The sequence below is a fragment of the Equus przewalskii genome, chromosome 9 (assembly GCF_037783145.1).
Source record: "Equus przewalskii isolate Varuska chromosome 9, EquPr2, whole genome shotgun sequence".
Lineage (NCBI taxonomy): Eukaryota > Metazoa > Chordata > Mammalia > Perissodactyla > Equidae > Equus > Equus przewalskii.
This window is the reverse complement of record NC_091839.1, coordinates 52754187-52774965: the sequence shown is the minus strand read 5'-3', so window position 1 is coordinate 52774965 and position 20779 is coordinate 52754187. Positions and strand designations below refer to the sequence as shown.

General features: G+C 34.8%; 1 long non-coding RNA gene across 1 annotated transcript; it reads left to right on the top strand.

The window, feature by feature from the left end:
• The first annotated feature begins 271 nt into the window (after nt 1-271).
• Nucleotides 272-7463, top strand: LOC139073723 (uncharacterized). The gene is made up of 3 exons (XR_011522710.1): nt 272-323; nt 3180-3292; nt 5598-7463. It is a non-coding gene; the product is annotated as an uncharacterized lncRNA (long non-coding RNA).
• The last annotated feature ends 13316 nt before the right edge of the window (nt 7464-20779 follow it).

The window sequence follows — 20779 nt, the reverse complement described above, 5'->3', positions numbered from 1 at the left end:
CATAAGGCTAAAAGAAGAGCACTTCATCTGCTCAGCCATTTCCTGTCCTCCATTTCCCATTTTCAAAGTTAACCCTAAAAGGGAGTGGGCTCTTAGGCACTTCCACATTGCTTCAGCCCTACCCTGAGTTGCTGCTCAGGAATGTAGGGAAGATTCCCCAGGAAATGAACTCAGAGATGGAAATTTGAAGGCAGCAAGTTTGGTGGCTAGCGCTCTCTGGAGCAACAGTTATGAAGAAGGAAGTAGGACAGTCAGGCAGTTACAACAGAATGTTCAGCCCAGCTATGGGGCCCTTTACAGTCATCCTCAAGCCGGGCGAAGGGGTAAGACTTTTGTATTTCTCTATCAGCCAGTCCTTAGAGGGAGGCTGTATCCAGGATGAATGTGTAATCTGACAGGAGCCGTTGTCTTTCTGCTAAAGGCGATACCTAGGAAAACCTCAGCTGCATAGTCAGCAGGCAGTATTTCTTACCACCAGACAAGTAAGTTCCTTGTCTTTGGAGGGATGATGAATGACTCATTGCAGTGTCAACCATACACCACCTTGTGATATACTTTTTATTCAAGTGGCAGTGCAGATTGACACCATTCAGTGTGTGGGACATGCAGGGCTTGCCAGCTGGGGAAACTTCAGCCAGCTTGGGTAGCTTAGCCGAAGGGAGACTCAGGCTATGCCTCTGGAAGAAAAAGGCAGTTGCTGAACTTGAGTGGGTACATAAAGTTTATGTCTGATCCAGTCAACTCTTTATATGTAGCAGTTTTTGCTCATAAGAGGATTCAGTGATTCACAGAGCATTCGGCTAACTGAAGAAAGTTCAATATGAAATGGAGTTTGGTGCAAGTGGGGCACAGTGGGAGATGTGCTTGGAGAGTACAGCAAGTGCCAGTTTCTGTCATGCTTAAGAAGCCACGTTTGAAAGTTTGGACTTTATCCTAAGATAAATCAAGAAATATGTCAGAAGCGACAAGATCAGATATAAATTTCAGAAAGGCTGTTTTTCTGCAGAGTGAAGAATGGAGGAAATAAATGTTAAAAACTGTAAAATTACTTCATCAGGATTTCACAAATATCATAGTCAAAGCACCAAAAAGCATATAAGCTCATGAGCATAAAGTCATTCAGGAAATGAAAATTTAACCAAAATGAGATACCAGATACCCATCATGCAAAGAAAACAAAGTGTTTTGCTATAAATATAGAATACTGGGAACTCATTATTGTTGGTAATTGGTATGGCCACTCGGAAAACTAGGAACCTGCACAAAAGCTAAACATAGATAGGACCTATGACCCAGCAATTCCGCTCTTTGGAATATATCAAACAGAAATGAATTCTTAGGTTCACAAGAGAAATTCACAAAAAATGTTTATAGGAGGCTTATTCATATCAACTTAAATTGGAAACAAGCAAAATGTCTATCAAAAATAGTTAATGAAAATTTCTGGTATGTTCACAATGGAATCCATTTCTGCAGAGAAAATATATGCAATACCATGGAAGAATCTCCAAACAAATGTTGAACAAAAGAAACAATACATTGAGTTCATCTGGTATGAAAATAGCAAAAACATTTGTTATGAGAGAAAAAAAGCTTTTAGTGAAAAAATTGAAAAAAAATAAGAGCCATATTATTATTTATCACAGGACAGATTTTATAAAGTTCATGTAAATTTTAAGTACATGCCCTTATAAAACATGATTACATATTTTTCAATGATACAGAGATATCTAAGGGCCTATAGTGAAAGAATCAGAAAGGATATCTATTGGTGAGAAATAGGATTAAAAAGGAGTAATGAAGGGAGCACCTAATATAATAAATAGTGTGCTGTGAATTAAGAATTAGTACTGACTGTACTGTGCCTGACATCCTATGTTAATGGAAGCATTTATACTAGAGGTATTGATGTCACTGGGGACATTTAGTAAGTATCCAGCCCTGCCCATGAAGATGAATCCTGATATTTATTCTGCACAAAGAACATTAAGTATACTTAGTTAAGTAAGCATAGAGTCTGGAAAGCTACACCAACCAAAACATAAAAGCCAAATATAGTCCATTGAAAATTAAGAGTTTCTCTGTATAGTGTGTGATTCTCCTTGAAGAGTTACTCGTTTGGGGATTCAAGACATGCAACACCATTTATTTATTCATTTGCATATTTAATTAATATGAATAATCATTTATTTTACTTAGACTTTTATTGGGTGCCTGTAGTCTTCCAGATATAAGACCAGGTACTTGAGAGCCAAAACGTTGTTCTGGACCTTAACAAATCAAGTGGAAGATATGGACAAATAAATCAATTGGTACAATATATTGCACTATGGTCTGCTATTGTGTGATAGGAGGCGTGAGCAGAGTGTTTTATAAGGTAAAACAAATACATCAAGCTAGAAGAGTACATTAGAAATGCATTACCCTGAAAGTAAGAGAAATCTAATCCTGATTTAAGCTAAATGGTGACTAATGGTGATTCTGACAATGACTTTGGAGCTCAACAATCCTGTGAATACATTATTCCATTCTTTTCTTGCTTCTTAGTTCATAGTCACAAGTTGACTGCTGCTGCTGCTCCAGGCATTATGTACTGCTCCACATTCCAAAAAGAAGAAAACTCTTTCTGCTCCTGGGGCTTTATCTTGATATTTCTGAAGGGAAATCCTCCCTATATGATTTCTGATGACAGTTCATTGGCCACAATTGCCACATACTCACTCTAACCATAAGGGATACTTGATGAGTTAGCACTTAGATTTCCATCATTTGGAGCACAGGAGGGCAAAGGAAAAGTAATTGGGAATTGTATGAGTCATCTGATTCTCTACTGCATAGGAAAAGAAAATTCCGGAAGAAGACACTGTTTGAGTTTCATTTTCAGTAACAAGTAAGGTATAGCCTGACAACTGTTTGGGGGAGAGGAAAGAGCATTCCAAGAGGACAGACTACTGTTAAGGAAGCCCAGGAGCCCTTGGTAAAACCACAACGAATTCTCTGTAGGTGGACAAAGAGGAAGTGTTCAGAGTAGTATAACTTGAGGCTAGAATGGTAAGCGAGAATTATGCCACAAAAACCATTCTGGAATAAGTTAAGCAATTTGAGCTTTAGCCTAAAAATACACCAAAACATTAAAATGTTTCTAACAATAATACTACATGGTCTAATTTGCATTGTAGAAAGAAAGATCATTCTCATAGAATATGGAGGATAAATTAAAGAGATGCCAAACAGATGCTAGTTGTGAGACATCATGAAAGACAGAAATAAGAATAGTGAAAATATCATTGAGGTCAGTGAAATATATTTAATACACATTAAGGATATTATATTCATAGAATATAGAAATGTCCAGATAATAAGTAGTAGATAAAGAGGTAAGAAAATAAAGAAATCTAGGATGCTTGTGATGATTCTGGATTGATAAATGGATGACAGTCAATCCATTTACAACATAAGAAATACAAAAACAGGAGTAGAGACTGTGAGAAAGAGACCAAAATCATTTTTGCATTTGTTGAGTTTTAAGCGTCTCTAGACATCCAAATATAGATGCTCAGGTGTTAAACGGACAGGAGCAAAAGTTTTATAATATGGGTAGTAGTTGGAACACTGTTAATAGTTAAGATTTACCATGAATTTTATAAAGTGAGATAATAATAATATCTTAGGAGGAATATCAATATTCAAGGGCTGTGTAAAGGATGATAGACCCATGATTGAAACTACGAGTAGATGGCCCTCTACAGATGTTTTAAGAATACCAAATGGGTTTAGTGTCACAGAAGCTGACAGTAGGTATGATCAAGTAAGAAAAATGATACACAGAATTCAAAAAGTACAGAAGATAGCATATTAAGAATAAAGTTTGTTTTTCATTTTTTGGGTTTTTTTGGCGAGGAAGATTCACCCTGAGCTAACACCCATTGCCAATCTTCCTCTTTTGCCTTGAGGAAGATTGTTCCTGAGCTAACATCTGTGCCAATCTTCCTCTATTTTGTATGTGGGATGCTGCCAAAGCATGGCTTGATGGGCAGTGTGTAGGTCTGTGCCCAGGATCTGAACTTGTGAACTGTGGTCTGCCGATGCCAAGCTCATGAACTTAACTACTATGCCACCAGGCCACCCCTAAGGATGAAGTTTTGAATGAATTAGTGAGTGCTGTCTTACTAGACTGTTGAGGGAAAAGGTAGGCTGATGGGTGAGAAAGAAGAGTGAGAATGTGGAACAGAGTGTAGATTATGCTCTCAATCATATCTATGAACTATGAGAGATCCTATTCATCTCAATATACTGCCTTAGTTGAAAATATGCATTTTCAGTAGACACAACTATATTTTAGCTGAACTCCTTGAAGGCAAATGTAATAAGCCATACACACTTGGCAACTTTCATTTTATCTACTTAAAACTATTGCCAGAGGTCTTATTCTAGAAGGGTATCTCAACCAAAAGATATTAATAACACGCTCTCAGTGTCATTGTTCTCTTCATTATCTAGTGATTTCTTAACTTTTTGCTGCACTTGTATATTTTCACCTTACATCAGCTTTTGGATTAAAATTTAAATAAATTACTAGCAGCTGTGCAGGTGAATTATGCCTGAAGAAAAAAACTAACACTAATAAAGCAAAAGTAGAAGGATGAACGCTGGACTTTACAGATGAGAGTGCTTCCCAATTTTGAATAATACTTGGATAATTTTTTTAAGAAAAAATCTTTTTAAAACCCATTGTTGATTATTTTATTACATTAGATAAAACTAGGTATAATGCCACTTTTCTTTCAGCTTTCATTCACCCATTATATACATAGCATTATTGTATACAATATATATTATACATTATATGATTATAATATACAGTAAATTAAATTTAAAAATAACCAGATTCAAATAATTGACATTAGTATAATGTGGTATATGATGTTTTACAGCTCTCAAACTGAGTGTAATATTGACTGCAACAAACATATTCTTCTAAGTTTAGCATGTTATACTATTTTCAATTCTGCCTCAATGCTTTAATTTCATTATTATAGAATATGAAACTGTGCTTACATATTTGGATATATGTTTGTGGACTAAATTCACTTCTTTTTGTCGCTTCCACAATAGTCTTTGACAACTGAGGGGGCCAGCTCCGTGGCCGAGTGGTTAAGTTCATGCACTCCACTGCAGCGGCCCAGGGTTCAGATCCTGGGTGCGGACACGGCACCACTCGTCAGGCCACATTGAGGCGGCGTCCCACATCCCACAACTGGAATGACGTGCAACTAAGATATACAGCTGTGTACGAGGTTGCGGGGGTGGTTTGGGGAGACAAAGCAGAGAAAAAAAAAAAGATTGGCAACAGTTGTTAGCCCAGGTGCCAATCTTTAAAAAAAAAAAAAGACAACTGAAGGGGTACTTGCCACCAATAAGGTTTTAAATATAAGTGGAAATTCTTATTGACATGGAGTGGTAGCTTTCTCTTTTTAAGCGGTTATCCAGATTCTGCAAAATTTACATATGTATTTATTGAAAATATCCACAAAATTTAAAAATTTCATAAGGATATCACAAAATTCCTGAGCATATGTTACTGATGCTCCTGCCAGGTTCGTGGAACCCAAGTGGAGAATCACTGGAGAAGTAGGATCTGGAATTGGACAAATCTTCAAATCCTGGATCTAGCGCTCTCCTGGGAACATGATCTTGAACAAGTTCCTTAACCATTCTAAGATTTCTTGTGTTCATGTGTGTGATGGGTAAAAATAGTAACACTATGTACCAAAGAAGATCAAAGTGCTCATCATACTCACTTGTATTTATCAGGCACTTAAAAATGTTACCTATTATATTATTAGCTTTTCCATATCCTCATCTCTGAGAGGAAAGGGTGAGGATAGACCAACAAAACTATGGATGATATTAAAGGAGCTGGAGTGAGCTGCCTGCATTATAGACTTATTTAAACTGTGGAAGCTTAAAGTTTGCAGCATTCTAAACTGATTTAAGAGTTGACAATACATGATATCGATTTTAATAGTTTGCTAACCTTTAGCAAGATTCCAGATAAAATGCCGCATAAAGCAAAGGATTTTGATACCTTCAATCCTTTGATTTCCCTCTCTTACCTTGTGTTTTCCCAGTTTTTTGCTCCTCAGCACACTGCCCCTCCAGATCCAAAATGGGTCTGTGACTTTCTTGAACGTACTAATTAGTTATTATTGATTTTCAATAAGATCTTTTTTGGTGAAATATACAAGCGATGTATTTGCACATGGACTTTCTTGGGCTTTGATATCAACACATTTGTTTTCAGTCCTATCCAGTTACCTTCTAGAACCCAGACATTTCGTCATCTTTCTAAATGCCAAATTCACTATCTTTCTTATTCCTTCAAAGCACAGTAAAACACAGATATCACCTAGGGAGAGACCATGAGTCAGTATAAGGTCTAAACCTAGAGATCAGAAATGCCACAAATTAATTTTATTCCAATGTCTTTTCTTCAACTTAGCTTAGCACCTTGAACTTATCAGAAAAAATAATATGAGGATACAAATTAATCAATTAATTGTGTAATCACACAATCACAAATGTTTATTTTAGGATATAAGAAGAGAGTTTTACAAATGACCATGAATAGACTCAAATGACTAAGTATGCTTGAGTACATAATTACCTCCCCTGAGTGCTATAAGAATTAATGAGTTAATGTTTAAAAAGCAATTTGAAATGTTTTGATGAGAAATGCCATTAAGTACATTATAACCTCAACTTGTTAATTAAATTTCCTGAGGAATACCATTTTATTACTGTCAAATGTAAGTACAGGATGTCCCTTTCAATGTGACCTGCAGTGTAGAATTATAGCTTTCATCCCTGGAAATTGCAAACACAGAGTTTTGTCGAAGTTACATACATAGGGTTAAAATCGAAAAGAAAAAGGTCTCTCTATATCCACGAGAAAAAAAATATTTTAGTCCACTTTAGAACATGATCCTTACCTGAAATGAGCTTGTAAATATATCAGAATATGTATAGATTCTTGATAAAGTATTTAATCATTTACAAAACACCGATGCAGAAATAATTTCTAGATGGAAGCCAAATAAATGACTGACATAACACTCATTAGGAGTAGTTGATGTACAAACATATTAGATTTGTGCAATTAAAGGGTGGAAGAGATGGCAAGGGAGGCAGTAGCTATTAAAACCTCTGCAAAAAGGTTTTAATGTCAAAACAAGACATTTTCATATTAGAAATACATGCAAAGTAGATAACCAGTTTCTGGGTGGTGTTGTGGGGCAAGACACATTTTATGTGACTGGCACATCCAATACCCATTTCAATCTCTAATTTTATAAAATGTACAAGAGGGAAATAAAAAATGTATCATTAGTACTAGTTCTAACTTCCATAATTAAGAGAAATCAGAACTCTACTCAATAATAAAAGCAGCATTAAACAGCTTGGTTTATGTCATTTAGTGAGTTTCTTCTTTGCATAACCGTGATTAATTCTTTCATTAAAAGGTACTGCAAATTTTCTACTTAAAAAAAACCCCACCAAAACAACATCACCAAATCAGGAATCTATCTAAAATTAATAATATTTTTATCATTTACACTATTACAAAGTTTTCAACTGATAAGAAGAACATTGAATATTGCCTATACTCCTTAATAAATCTTGTTTCTACTGTGAAAACTAGATTTTTCTAATTAATACATTTCCTTTTTTATTTTATTTGAAAAGTACGTAGTTAGACAAGTGAGATATTGCCTTAGTGGCATTACTAGGAGGAAAAATGCCTTCAAAAGTACTGAACCATTTCAAACACTAAAACTTTGGCTCTATAGTGAGGTCCATGTTAATTGATAACTTATTATCTAACTTGAAAAAAGTTTGTCTACCAAATATCAGTTGAAACATTTAATCATGCAAAATGAGACAATAATACTTCGATATTCTTGCTATTCAGAGAGTCATTGATAAATATTTACTTCTGATATATTAATGGATTATAAACATACTTTTATGTAGTTCTATGTTAAGTTTAGAAAAATCTAAAGATTTCCACATTGCCTCTTTTCCTAGTAATTAGGCTCTGAAGATTTCTATTCTTAGATATAATTTGAGTCAGAATACTTTTGCAACTTTTTTGTATTTTGTATTTTGTATTTTGTATTTTAAGAGGGTATTAAGGCATTTTTTAGTAAATTTCACCAGGCAGTCAACTATTACCTGCAGTTACAGAGGTTGGGGGTCTATTCTACTTACTCTAGAGGATTAGAAAACTTTAGAATCTCACTAACATGCCGGGGGCAAAATAAATCAGTAGTCATAATTTATTTCCCACGATTTATTTTTCTTATGTGAAATCTCTCCTCCACTGCTCTGAAAGTGGTGAGTCATGGCCTGAGCCTGGGGCAAAGACACCAGAGAGAGTTCTTAAGGCAAATGCTTCTTGGAAGATTCTGGAAAAGTAAGCCTCGGGGTAGATTCAACTGACAATTATCCTTGTTATAACAGATCACAGAAAAAATATTTCTGTGCCTTGAAGGGAAATGTTCTCAAAGGAGATAGACTTTGAACTGAATTCCTAAAGGGCTGTAGAATTCAGTTGGATGGAAAAGCATGTGGAAGGCTAATACAAATGGAGGCATGATATGAGATATTAAAATAATTATAGAGAGAGGAGTGTGGAAAGAATTATGGGAGTGGTGAAAAGATGGAATATATGGGAAACATTAAAATTAGACTAGAGAAGTAGCTTGATATCTTTGATCTATCAACAAATGAGTGACATATTTTAATATCTCCTCTAGATTGTGGAGGACATTTGGTTCTAGGTGAGAGTATGGCATTACCCTCTGGGTTAAAAATCACAAACCTTTGGATCGCATAACACGCTAGTTAAAGAAAAACTAAACATGCATTTCTGTATGTTATCTATTTCTGTGTAGCAAACAACCCAAAATGAAATGTCTTAAAACAATAAGCAAATCATCTGTTCATGATTTTCTTGTCAGCAATTTGAGCTAAGCTCAGCTGTGTGTGTGCTTATCTGTCTACTATTTATCTATCATCTATCTATTTATCTATTGATCTATCATCTATCTATTTTTACTATGTGCTAAGCACTCTTCTAAGGGTTTTACAATTATTTATAATTCTTCCTGAAAACTCTATGTAATAATCATTATTATTATCGCTATTTAGAACAATGGAAACCAAAGCACACACATAAGGGACGTGCCCAAAGTCACAGAAGAAGTAATTGATGTAACCAGGCTGTAACTATAGAAAGTGGGATTTCACTTTTCAATTATAATTGATGGTATAAAAATGTGTGAAATGGTCCAGAGAAAATTAAATGGGGGGCTCAGAACAGAATTCTGAAGACTACTGACATAGAAGTGATGGAAAAGGAAGAAGTCTTTTTAACAATGGTCCTAAACCTGACAGGGCAGCAGAACCCTGAGGAGTTTTAATGGACAAATTCATATACCCCAGGACCCAGTAAATATGGTGTGTGACTTCAGAACCTACATATTTCATACCAAAATTAGGTAGTTTTTGTGCATCCAGTTCACACACTTGCATTTATGAACTTCGAAATTATCTAAAAACTGCACATGAGTAGCTAGAAAGTTGGGAGAGAATGAGAATTCGGGAAGCCAAAAGGAGATATTTCATGTAAGAAGATGTGGTTAGTACTGTGTTAGGAGACACGTAGGAATTTTAAATTCTAATGAGAAGAAATCAGTAGATAAAATGAATTTGAAGATGTAGGATAAAGAGTTGATAACTGTAGAGAAAGATCAAAAGGAGTAGCAAAGTGTTACAGTAGAAATTGGGAGATTATCCTTTAACAAGAGAAGGAGGAAATTTCCCAGGTGTAAGCACTTGTGAGATGTTTGAGTAGAGAAGATGTGAACAAATCAATTTACAACATGTGAGAAATAATTACCCGAGGATACAAAATAAAATGTATAGAAAGATTTGAAAGTCCAGTTTTAGTTAAAGAAAAATGTATTTTCTTTGTACTGGTCTGAAAACTTGTGACATTTTCCCCCATCTGCTCCCAGCAACCAATGTATAGGACAGATGAATAAACTCAGGTTCAGTGTTTTGCTAGATATTTATCATGAAAAGGTAGTAAAACTAACTGGGGCTGGCCCCGTGGCTGAGTGGTTAAGTTCACGCTCAGCTTCAGTGGCCAAGGGGTCTTGGGTCGGATTCTGGGCATGGACCCAGCATGGCTCATCAGGCCATGCTGAGGCGGCATCCCACATAGTAGAACTACAAGGATGTACAACTATCATATAAAACTACATACTGGGGGCCTTTGGGGAGAAAAAAAAAACATAAATAACTAAGTGACACTTGGTCAGGGTGGGAACATCAAGTCTAGGTTGTATAAGGAAGGGAGCTGTTAGTAGGTATCTGGATATATGAGGATGTGGTGACAGACAATATTTAACGATAATTGACAAGAAACTGTTTCAAGACAGAAGAGACCAGGTACACATTCCATCTTTGCCATGAAGTAGTTCAATGACTTTGGGTACAATTTATTTATCACTGTCACTTCTCTGAGACTAAAATTCTGCCACTTAGTTTCTTTAGCAGAAAAATTCAATCAAACGAATATATTATTATTCAGCTATTATCCAATCAAAACCTTCTCTCCGTGTTTAGTCCTCCTCTCACCTGGCAATCTAAGGAGAAGAATTGACAAAGATGTCCAGCAGAACTTTCACTATGTTCCCTGGTACAAATCCTGATGTCTTTCTTTCACCCTTTCTCTCTCTTCTAAAGTCTAAATGCCTTCACACAAATGTTGGTGGATACATAGATCTCAGTGGAATTTGAAGGGAGGGGTTCACTTTCCTAGTCTTTTCAATTTCAAAGCTTAGTGCTGCCACTTACACACATCTGGATGTCTGTACACTGTATCTGCCCACCAGGAGTCGGGGTAGGCTGCATTTTATGTTGTTCTTAGCACAAATACATCAGAATTCTAAGACAGCACTCTGTTCTTTCTTAGTTCCTTGGCTTGTGATTTGATGGATCCTCTGAAGAGTGGTCACATCTCTTTACAAGCCCCACCACTACTCCATCAAACAATGACACACAATTCCTTTGTGTCCATGCGCCATCCACTACTTGATCTTCCATCCCCCATTGTGCATGAAAATCCATGGGAACACTACAAGATTTTTAAGTCATGCCTTGCTGAAGGGATTTATTTCAATGAGTTGTCAATATTTAGCAAATTCTGGAAAAGAAACAATCACAAGACCATTTTATTTAGAAAACCAACAAATTTTACTGTCTTAATAAGATTTCCCTAAAAATCATCCCCAGAGGTAGAGAGAAGTAGAAATCATTTTTAAGTTCTCTATAACCTCTTTTGCACTATTCTGGTCCCTACTCCCTATCTTTTTGCTCCTCTCTTTCTGGTAGCTAGGTTTTATAGCTAGTCCTGGCTTGAGGGGGTAGGCAGAGGGTGGAGAGTACGACTCTGATTTGAAATTCCCTGAAAAGATTGACGCCCATTGAGCCTAACATTTGCAGTCCTTTTGGTTTTTACTCAGATACTTATAATATGAGAAAGAAAGAAGTGTTCCCTTGAAATAGTAGAGAAAAAAAATTGTTCCTGTCTCAAGCTATTGCCACAAATGCACATGCCAATCTTATAGAGATACACTTGGCATGAGATCTTGTTATTAAAGTTCAAAGCCCTTAGTAGAGTTTATTCATATAGAACTTGCTAAATATATGCTAGTTATTAACAGCATATTGTTATACAATTAGTCCATGGGTATTTTTTTTAACTAGAGAGTGGAAATGGTGACCCTCAAATTTTAAAAATGAAAACAAGTTCTGCAATTACCTGGGGAAGTGCAGGAAAAAAAGACAGGATTCAAAATAACGGAAGGGTAAAAATCCATCCTAGCTTCTTGATACACAGCACCTTTTCACATGCTCCATTTCTTTTCTTTGAAGGCCTTAGGTGTTGGCTACTACTTAGATTTCCAATATCATTTCTTTTTCCTTTAAATGAACATTACTCTTTACCTAGATCACCACTGCAATACACAAAACACTCAAACAGCTTCTGTTTCTGAGTAAAAGAAATAGCTCATAGGAGATTTTGTAAAATTTCTTTATTGTTAGCAATTACTGGGAAAACAACTCACCCTCCAAAATTCAAAACAACAAAATCTTAATTACTCTGCCCACTCCTAGATCTATATTCATTTTGATCAAGTACCTACCTAGGAAACACCATAACATGTGCAACAAGTAGAAATGGAGAATGTGGAGGTGGTCAGAGATTTCGTGATACCTCTACAGCATGAGTAGAAGGGGGTTCTATGGTTTATTAAATATATTTGGGTGCTCTAAGATGGCTGGCTGAATTTAAGGGCAGGTAATAAATTGTTCCCACATCAGGAGATAGGCATGATGCCCAGTGCTGCAAGATGACCCAGTTCAGACTTGGATTCAACATAGTGAGAATGAAATCACTATTTATAAACATATAAAGTAAATAAGGATTTTTAAATGAATTTCTGAATTCAAAAGATATAGATAAAAACAGAGTTATAGTGACTTACTATTCTTTTTTTTTTCTTCTGTGGCAGTCCATTCTGAAAATCTTTTTGGTGTAGTTGTAAAAGAAAGCGTGCTGTTTGATTTGCTGTGCATTGCTTCTGTCAGGTAGTTAATACAGTGCCATCATAAGGAAAAGGTGAGTAAAAAAAGAGAATTTTGGCTCTAAGAAAATTTAACCATTTTGGACAGAAGAGTGAATAAATAGATTACTAATCAAAAGATTTAATTTGCAAAAATAAATCCCATGTTCAACAGTCGTTTCTGAAAATACTGTGTTATTAAATCTTTAGACATATGTTTCCTTTCAGTAGGTTTTGCAGGAACAAGAGAGCTTCAATTCACTTCTCTTTCTTTCCACAACCAGCACATTTCAGCTAGTCACTTTGACAATGACACACCTTGCCACAGCTCCAGTTTGCACTTGAAAATAATTAATGTTATACGAACACTGCATTTACTCATGGTGATATGAGACAAAACTGGAAGTGAGGTGGACATGCTGTGACAAGAATGGTAAAGTGTGTGCCTGTCAGTTAAATGAATGAAAGCCTGTTTCCTTCTCTGTTGCTTTGCCTTTATTCCTGGGGAAGAAACATGTTATGAAGTTTCTAGGATGGAAGGGGCTTTACAACCCTGTGTTGTCCGTAGTGTTGGAAATATCACCTAAACTGAAATTAGCCTACTTACCAATGTTATATTAAATTTACATATTGTCATCTTCTCAAAACATTCAAAGTACCTCATGTCCAGTTATTAATAATTTTTGTATTATCCCAATGAAACATAAGAAAGTAGTATTTCCCTCAATTTACAAATCAAATGGTAGTAAAAAGGTCAAGGGGTCAAAGTAAGGTCAGGCCAAAAGAGGTATTTAGTGTTAAATATGCTCAGAATATCAAAGTGCAAGTACTGTGTTTTTGTTACTTTACTAGTATATTGCCATTTGAAAAACAAAGTAAATTAAATACTGCATGAAAGACTTACAGAACTACTAATCTTGAATTTCAGTTTCTATCTGTATATATACACAAATCATCTCACTTTTTTTTAAATACCTGGGGCAGCAATCCTCGATAATCTTGATTTTCTGATGAATTTGATATATAAAATCTTGGTAATTAAAATTTCTTGGATTTAATGTTTACAACAGTTCATTATCTCTTTCTTTTTTTTGGTCCATATTGAAATAATTCTCAAGTTGAAATTTTTTAAAAACATATTCAAAACCATTATCTCTTATCTGAAATCCTTAATGGATATGTTTTAAAATTAATAAATTTTTGGAGTTTTGAATTTTAATTCAGGTATATGGTGAGTATTCCTTAATATGCACAATAGTATTAGGCACCCACACATCAGAGTCCAACATTACTGTGTTAAAACAATAATTGGGATGAATATTTATAAGTGGCCTCACACCAATTTAGGTTTGATTTAATACCACGTAATTTAGAAAAACAATTTAAATTTCATACTTTGTTTTTTAATTCCTCCAAATTCGATGTAAGTAATAATGAACCTATGTTATTTAATAAGTTATGCTTATCTTTTTCTAAGGCACATTTCCATGGTTTCAATATTGCTAACTTCTTTATATTGTTCCTCTCAGTAACTTCATTCTCTATCTTGATTAAAATGTTCTAGGCTGAATAATTTTTATCACTTTTGCTAAGTTCTCTTCCTACTGATACTCTACCGTTTTTTACCTTCATCTACTTACTTCTCAGTTCAATTTAAATTTCTTGCACGGTTTTGCACCCTTTCAGAATACTTTCTTGCTTGTGTCACTCAAATACATCTTGAAACTATTCATTCTTCTGTTCTGGTTTAACTTTTACACTTAGGTAAACTTTCATTGATAAGCAACATAAATGTACACGTTGCTATGTATTATTATGTGGGGTATATTTGTTTACCACTTTTGAAATTAATGTTTTTAGTATAGTTGTGAAAGTGTGTTTTCTCTCACTAACGTACAACCTAATTAAGTATTTACATAACCTTAGGAGATACCATCCCATCAATTCTATCAGTTTACTATTTTTTCATTAGAGAGTTCAGATATTTTACATCATCAAACTAAATGCAGCAGACTCATTTCACTGTTATCGTGGTAACTACCCAAGACAGAAGCCAATCTGGGCATCTATCTTGTCATTTACTCATCCTCATATTGCCTTTTGACTCCTTTTCTTCCAACCCAACCTACCCTTGCTCTGCCACCTCGATTCTGTTTCATGTGATAGATCAAAACCCAATTATTTTCAAACCAACAGCTGGCATCCTCAGTCTTTTTGTTGAAGGCTTGACCTTACTACAACTTAATTGAAAATTGACTCTCTTCTGAGAACATGGCTTTCATGGTTTTCCTCTCAAGTGGAAGAAAATTGCTTTTTCACAGACCGTGAATCTCAGTACTAAGACGTGAAGTTCATGTTCTCCTCAATCTACCCTGGTGAATTAAGATTTTTACTTACATACTTTCATGGGGAGAAAAAAATCCCTTATCCCAATTCCTTTCATTTTCGTACTATTTGGCTATCTCAAAATTTGCTCTTCTTTTTACTTTCACTCATCTGTTGCTTTGCTTATTCATTCGTGTAACTCTTAGGCATTGAGACCAAACCTGCAAAGTGATCACAAATTATATTTCTTTTTTCTCCTAAGTGCACAGCTAGTCATGATTTTCCAGTCTCCTTCGCAGTTAACAGGTGCCACGTGACTGAGCTCCAGCCAATGGGATTTGGGCAGAAGTGATATATAGCATTTCTGGGCCCCAAATAAATCCCAGTGTTCTTCTCCATACTCTCTCACAATCTGGAAGCTAAATGCTGAAGTGGAGGAGGCTCTGTAAGTGGCATAGTCATATGATTCAAGTAGGCCAGATTCCCAAAGGGCTGTGAGGTAGAGAGTCTTCAAACTATGTTAGACGGAGACTCAAGCAAGAAAATTTTATTTTGTAAAACTACTGAAATTTAGGGATTGGTTTTACAATAGTTAACCTTCCTAGACTAATATAAGAACTATTTCATAGTTTCTTTCTCCACCCTCCATGCTTCTATCGTTTTAGAGAAGTTCTTAGTCATATAGATGGTGCATTAATGATAGCAATGACCCTGGCAAACCTAAACTTACATGACCCTTAGCATGAAAGAGTTCATAGGAAATATAGATCATCTTTCTCAGCATCCATAAACCTCTATAAGAATGACTTTTAGGGCCTTACTTGACCTATTCGGCCTAACTTTGGACCAGCCATTGTGTAAAGGATCTTGGATATTGGTCGGTTCAATTCAGATACTCCTACACTGATTGAGACCAGAGCAGTATAAATTGGGAGAGGGTCCATATACCAAGCAAATGAGAACTTTGGATATCATAAAAAGGAGAAGAGACAGTAGCAGACAAAAACAACAGATATCCACAACAAATGATGACAGTCCATGAACTCCATGTTACCTATCAGTAACAAATAATGAAATTGAAATGAGAAATTTGATTGAATTATAACCTAATAAAAATAAGGCTTTTTATTTCACTTTTATAACAGTTCATTTTACTGCATTTTATAAAAATATCCATCTTCAAAGGATTTCAATTAAAAATTTAACACAGAGACTGGCCCTGTGGCCAAGTAGTTAAGTTCATGCACTCTGCTTCCGGTGGCCCAGGGTTTCGCCGGTTTGGATCCTGGGTGCCAACATGGCACCACTCATCAGGCCATGCTGAGGCAGCATCCCCCATAGCACAACCAGAGGTGCTCACAACTAGAATATACAACTATGTACTGGCGGGGGGGCACTTTGGGGAGAAGAAGAACAAGAAAAAAAAAAGGAAGATTGGCAACGGATGTTAGCTCAGGTGCCAATCTTTAAAAAAAAAATTTAACACAATCTTTCACCACAGATAGTTTGAGAACTATACTATACCTTCACAAATGTTCTTTCACCTGCAAAGAAAAGCTCTTGAGAAAGCCATGAAAAGCCTTTGAAAGACTTCTTCCATCTTAAAGTGAATTGTAGCGTGTACTTTTTCTTTGTTGGTCAGCATCATCAATTCATTACCATTCTTTCCTATTTTGATGATCCCCATCTTTAATTAATTAAAACTCATACATATTAATCAATTTTTGTTCTTTAAAGTGACCAAAATATTGTAGACCCAAAAATATAAAGCATAGATAAGTGTAGTAACAAAAGATTGAAGTATATATTTTTCCTGCATTATATTGACATCTGCTCTAATACACACATAAGCCACTTTCAAAAATTTTCAATATTCCTATATAAAACTAAAAAGAGAAAAGAAAAGAAAGTTGGAATGAAAGAGAGAAAGGAAAAAGAAGAAACCATCACATCATTCTCCAGAGATTTAACATTTAGCTTCAGGAACATATTGACTGTCAATGTGCCGTTTGGGGACATATATTTTTTTTCAGCAAAACACTTGCAAAATTATTCAAAATGGAGAAATAATTAAACATTCTTTTTTTCACTTCCCACATGAGGAGAACATACATATTAAATTATAGCACCTTTAATTCTTAGGTTACATAAATTTCAATGGCTTCATGGAGCTCGAATATTCAAGTATCTAAACTAGTATTGTCGTTGCTCCTGGTGTTTGGTAGCACTCACTAAGTGGATGAGTCATATGGCAAATGCTGGATGAGAGAGAATTCAGCCAACATAAGCAGCATGCTTAGTAAACTTTAAATAGTAACTGGACTTTTTTAGTATTCCACATATATGAAAGAAAAGAAGGAATGAAGACAGGGATGGAAGGAGAAAGAGGAGGGAGAGAGAGGGAGAAAGAGAAAAAAAGAAAGGGAGAGAAAGAAGGAAAAAGTGAAGAAAGGAAGAGAAAGCTTTGCAATACTATTTGATAGGAATATATCACATCTATGTTGCTCTGATGAAAACATTGTAAAGATAGATAAAATCATATCACGACCATGCCTTATTTAATTCATAAATCTGAATCTCCTTTAATCAAACATGCAAGTGATTTACCTTGTTATCTACTAAATTTTCTTGAAATCAAATACATGATTCATTTTAAAATATTTTAATGGATTAGTTCAACTCAGCACATAACTTTGGTGTTCTTGTTAGGTTCTATTAAGATAAAGATATTGTGAATATTTACATAATTTTTTGTATGTCGCTCTCTATTTTCTTAAGATATTTTTGATCCATCATAATTTCATTCATACAAATTCAATAAGAATCTGTAAATAAAGTAAACCCAATTCCTTTGAGTAGGTATGTCTGTTATCATTTATTTTAAAAAAGGAATTGGATTACATATATTTGAACAAACTATGTTGTCTTTATGATACAATACCCACACATTCTCATAAAATCCAAAAAAGGTAATTCACAGGAAGTAATTATTTAGTGCAAAATTTTGCTAAATCATGGAGGAATTATTTAAAATATGGATCATGGACATGCTTTCAGAGACATCTAACATTTCCTAAAATAAAGTGTCAACTAAGAAAAAAGATTAGAGTAAAATCAGTGCATGTAAAAATTATCCTGGAGCGTCACTCTCTTTCAGAGTTTGTCATTGTACAAACCCTCCCTGGCTCTCAGGTTAGGTCTCAACTTCATTTCCTTTTCTTTACCTAAATGACGGCCTTTTCAAATGAAACGTTTATCAGTTATACAGCTTTGTTATAATTGTAATACCATAGTAGATAACTGATGGGGGAAAATTGTTTGGACTTGAGTAGGTGGAGTATAGTAGATTAAAGTATCAATTTAAGGAGCATAATTAGTACATTTCACAATGCCCAAACTATTTCATTTATTCTAGAAAACATATACAGATTATCATCAAATTATAGCTTGTGGCTACAAGTAACTAATTCAAGGCAAATCCCAAACTACCAACACACTTCTTCTACCCTCTAACAGAGGCAATCTCTCTTTAAAATTTAATAGTACTATGATAAGTACATATGATATAATCCTAGGATGTAAAGGATATTAAAGTCCTTACAGCATCATTAAATTTTGAAGCATGACTAAATATATTTATTTCTTTAGAATGTTTCAACTGTCCAAATTTCTGTATTTGGAAATGCATTTCATTTTCACATATTATCCATCAGCTTTTAAATACCTATACCAACAGCATAGTTAAAAGCATGTATCAGTTGGCTGTTACTGCATAACCTATCACCCAAACTCTGTGGCTTAAAAGAATAAATATTATTAATGTTCATGCATCTACAGCTCATTTGAGAGGTTCTGACGGTGTGGGCCATGTTAATTGGTTTTGACTGGGGTCACTTGACAGCTGCTAGCTCATTAGTTGGCTTGGTGGATAGATGGCTATGACGACCTTAGAGAAACATCTGCTGATTGTTGACTGGAGTGACTCAGCTATATATCTCTTATTGTCCAGTAGGTTAGCCAGGCTTGTTCACAGAGCAGTGGAAGTCATTTTAGAAGCTTATAAGGCCTCTTGAGATCTAGGCTGGGAACAGAAACACTATCATGTCTGCCACATTATTTTGCTAAAAGCAAGCCATAAGCCCTAAGGGAAGGAAAATAGACCTGATCTCTTGATGTGAGGAGCTGCAAGGTCACATTATAAAGGATTTGACTAACGGAAATGTGGAGAATTAGAGCCAGTCTAAAGTCAATCTATCACAACCAGTTATGTAACTGTAACACCATAATGTCACTTAAAAATATTTAGAAAATTATCTCTACAGCTGACAAATACTCTTACTAGTTTAGATAAATGGATTATAATTTTGTTATTTATGTGCATAATTAATAAGATCACAATCTAAAATCATCCAGGCTATTTAAAGACAAGGCACAAATGAAATATAGCATTATAGAGCTTTGATAGAGGATGGATCTTCTGGTACTTAAATGGACACAACCCATTAACTGAGTACATTGTCTTTAGTAGGAAGAGCGAAAAAAGAAAACACAGGTAAAAGCACATTAGAAAGACTAAATATAAGATGGTGGGGATATTTTGCCTTAAAAAAAAAGCCAAGATACAAGTAGTAAAAGTCCTATCTGGCAAGCTGAAAGAATGAAGTTAGCAGAAATAATTCAGCCAAGGTGATAACCAAATCCCTTTAAAAGGATTTGAATAGACTTTAAAGACATAGGAGCACAATCCATCACTTTTCAATTTTGCATCAAATAGTGTCAGGCAATATGCAAAGAATTGATAAGCAAATGAGTGAAAATAGTAAGCAAATGTACATATATTTTTAAAATTTATTCTTATAAAACTAGCCCCAAATAAGCATGACCCAAGATCCCGCAGGTGTCTTTATGCAGGTATACAGATAAGTTTGAAAATGAGAGGTGCTGAGTGAGCCGATGATAACCTGATTAGCAGAAAACCGTGTCAACCATGGAATAGTTCACCTGATTTGGGCTTTAATTCCAGTGAATTTCCCTCAACAAAATAAAAATATGATATATTTTAAGATTAACATAAATTAATGTCCTTATCCATTCGCTAGAGAAATTCTTGATCCTAAGTCACATTGTGAATGAAACATGACACCATAGAATACAGTATTAGGTAGAAGAACTTTGTTTCATGGATCAAATAATCTACTACTTTCAGAATCATATATTACCATTCTCTTAACAGAAACTTTGCACAACTTATCTGTATACATTCAAGGTATTTATTTGCTGCTTATCTAAAAATAAACTGTTATACTGAGCTCAAAATATGTTTCTGAAAGTAGCTTACCCAAATACATATCATATTATGCAACATGAGAAGAAATGTGTGGTACATTCAGACAATGGACTATTTTCCTTCAATAAAAAAGACATACATTCTTGATATACTCCATAAATATGGGTGAATACTAAAAATATTAGGATGAGTGAAAGCAGCTGGAATCAGAAGATTTCATATTGTACACTTCTGAAGAATATATAGGAGCATGGGTTGATAGAGAAAGACATGGGGAAACTTTCCATGTTGGCATAAATACTCTCTATATTATATATATACTATATATATACTAAGGATATAAATTACATGGACAAATGGATATTCCAAACTTCACCTAATAGTACACAAGTTTTATGCATCACATTTAATGTATATAAATGCCTATCAAGAAAGTATATTTCATATAAGTAACTAAATATCAAGTAAT